This window comes from Propithecus coquereli, unplaced genomic scaffold, assembly GCF_000956105.1.
Source record: "Propithecus coquereli isolate 6110/MARCELLA unplaced genomic scaffold, Pcoq_1.0 Scaffold242, whole genome shotgun sequence".
NCBI lineage: Eukaryota > Metazoa > Chordata > Mammalia > Primates > Indriidae > Propithecus > Propithecus coquereli.
In genome coordinates this window covers 1,881,548-1,884,679 of record NW_012147975.1, presented here as the reverse complement: position 1 = coordinate 1,884,679, position 3,132 = coordinate 1,881,548, and the positions used below count along the sequence as shown (strand labels likewise).

Here is a 3,132-nt window from a genome sequence, read left to right as displayed (position 1 = left end):
GCAGAGGGAAGCTCCAGTGGTTCCTGGTTATTTTTTAATTCTCACTTTTAGGCGGCAGGGATATAACTACTACGTTCTCCCATCGGGGTAAGTGGGCAGTCATTTTACAACTCTGTACTGATAGATTTTATAACATGGATGTTTCCTCACGAGTCCTGTCTTAAATGAGAAAGCAAAATACAAAACGAACAAAACGCCCCTCAACTGTCCCTAATCGTTTTTTTCCACTCTCGAAACTGCTTCTTGGGAAGGCTGGCTTCCGCTGGAGGGGGGAAAAGCGCTCGGGCTGGGGTTCTGTCAAGATGACAACTCCCCAGATCAAAAAAAGACTTCAGAGACCGGCCTAGGGATGGTCACTGGACAGCAGATGACAACGCCCAGATGGAGCCTCGGGCAGGGCGGCACTGCGGGCCCTTACGGATTCAGTTTTCCCGTCTGTGAATCTGTCCCTCTCCGTTTCTCTAGGGGAGGTTGTGAGGGCTAAAAGTGCCGGCGGTCACATCGTTCACACGAATGGGGAGTTGGGGCTGCAGCGTTCCTTCCGGGGTATCTGAAATTGCCAAATCGTCCCTCTCCCACCCACTCCTCGGGCGCAGCCCTCACCGCCTCGGTGCCACCTGGACGCCTCAGGCATGGCGGAACGGCACCACTCGGCCGGTTCGTCCGCCGCGGCCCTGCGGCGCTTGCGCGTTAGCCTCGCGGCGCGCGGCCCAGTCCTACGCCTGCGCGAGCCTTCCAGCGCCGCCAGGGGCGCCAGCTGCTCGGCCGGTCGCGGGCGCGCCTGCGCCGCCAGGACCCTGTACGCCTTTCGCCCGAGGCGGGCTGCGGATGGCGACGCTTGTCTCCCGCAGAGGGCCAACTTCTGGGACAAACCCGGCTGCGGGCTTAAAAAATCGTAGTCATTAATTAGAACCGGTTTGTCTTTCTTGAATACCTTTAACATTTATCGCCTTGTTTAGTTTCCACATCCACCTCCGTGAAAGGTAGGTATTTTTGTCCTCATTTTAGGCCCGAAGAAACCGAGGCACTGAGAGATTAAATAATGTACCCCAAATTGGGGCAAAATCTGCCGGATGCCAAAACCCGAATGCCATGACCTCCCGCTGCCGCTGCTACTTGCAGATTAACTGAGAGTTGTGGCTAGAAGTGGCTTCCACTCTCCTTTCCACTTGATGTTAATTAAAATAGATTTTTTAAAAATCTGCAGTGATTATGTAAAAGGGTAGGCCCCAACAGCAGTCTTTGGGAGCTCAGACCCACATCTGGCCCAGAAGCTTTGCAAAGATGAGATTTGTAAACCAGCTATAGAAAAGGCAAAAATAAATAAAAAATTGTAAATTGAGGTAGTCAAAAGCCCACCAGGATGGAAGACAGGATAAAAAGGACAATGGAATGGAATTCAGTCCAAAGGCCCCAGGGCAGCTTGCAGAGAAAACCATTAAGCTGTTTTGAAAGTAAAAGATAAACCCACTTTTGTTATTTCCCTGAAAGAGATGTGGAGTGATGTTGATAAATGCTGTTTTATGTGTAGATAAAAAGCAAAACTAGGCTACACAGTAGCGAGGGTCAAAAACTACCATTGATAAAAGGCACAGGAGAAGCAAAAGGCTGACCGCCAGTGAACTAGAGGCCTGAGAGAAAAAAAGGGCTGCTGCCCTCGCTAGAGAACAGTTTAATGAAAGGATTTGGGCTTTCCTGCACTGGGACTCTCAGATGCTCACAAAATGTAAACATCTTTCTATGTAACAGGTTATCTGAACTGGAAATTGTTGAAGGAAAAACACTCGAATATGGTATTCCAATTTACATCATTATTATTATTATCACAGATGGAAGTCTGTGTTGCCGGCTGCTCAAACTCCTAGGCTCAAGGGATCCTTCTGCCATGACACCCCCGCTCGAATTTGCATTAAATAGAAGAATTGAGCAGATGACCTCCAGAAACTATTCTTATTCCTTTGAGCACAGTAGACTCAGAGATCCTGAAGAATTAGAGACCTGTTTGGTTAAAACAAAATCGTGAATTCAGGAGCGATTCAGTCATGATTTAAGTTACTATGGTTGCTTTTGAAGTACAAACCATGGAAAGTCTAACTCAGTTTCAGGAGGAATTGGCTGAACTGTAAGTGAGCTTCGTATTGTTCTAGAATATAATATTGTTGTTCTTTTGAAACTTGTTATTCATAGCTTTTGCTAAGTGTTGTTTAATATATAAAAACCAGAAGTTTTGGCCAGGTGTGGCTCATGCCTGTAATCTTAGCACTCTGGGAGGCCGAGGCGGGAGGGAAGATTGCTTGAGCTCAGGAGTTGAGACCAGCCTGAGCAAGAGCGAGACCCAGTCTCTAAAAAAAAAAAAAAAAAAAATCAGAAGTTTTATTTTAAAGATCTAGACTTTTGTGAAGAGGAAACAGTCTGTTTTAAATATTTGAATTTTATTCTATTTTGACATAAAGCTACGGAACACTCACATAACCAATACCATGTTAGTATTCCTACAAGAGAAAACAGTATTCAGAAAGCAGTACCAGTTAACCTTATTACAAGCATTAAATTTGTTTGAAAAGTTGATATTAATTCATAACCTGTAATTGTTAAGTATCTATGACTTAAGTGTTAAAATCCCACATTTTAAGATAGTTTTCTACAATTACTAATCCATATACCCATATTTTCTGTAGGTAAATGGGAAGAGTAGATAGAATGTGCAAGAGTCAAAGGATAAATAATATTATAAATATATACTAACTATATTACCTAATTTAAGTCATAATCTGTTAATACAGCTATGGATTTATTTCAAAAATGTAATTGAACATATTCTTAATAGTGTAGTTGTGTGTTTTCCAATGTTGGTGAAGTTATTAAAGTTCTTCACTTTCATAAAGTCCAGATTGAGCTGCCAGACGCTGAAATTCTCCTTCTGGGTTAAAAGCTGGTTTCACACCCAAACCTCTCCCGTTAAGTGCTAAATATTTGCTGAAGGTTGGTCGAACGCGTAACTGCTTAGGAGCTGGAAGAGTTTGGTTTGGACGGGCTGAAATAGATCAAATAAAAGCTAATTCAGAAAACCTGTTCTGAACAAATTGGTTGTGCTAGGTATTTATTAGATAGGAGAAGAAAAAAAGTCAAAAC

General features: G+C 43.7%; 1 protein-coding gene across 1 annotated transcript in view; it reads right to left on the bottom strand.

Moving 5' to 3' along the window:
- PKD2L2 (polycystic kidney disease 2-like 2) overlaps positions 1-3,132 on the bottom strand; it is a 29,900-nt gene that overhangs the window by 25,176 nt on the left and 1,592 nt on the right. The window lies entirely within an intron of this gene.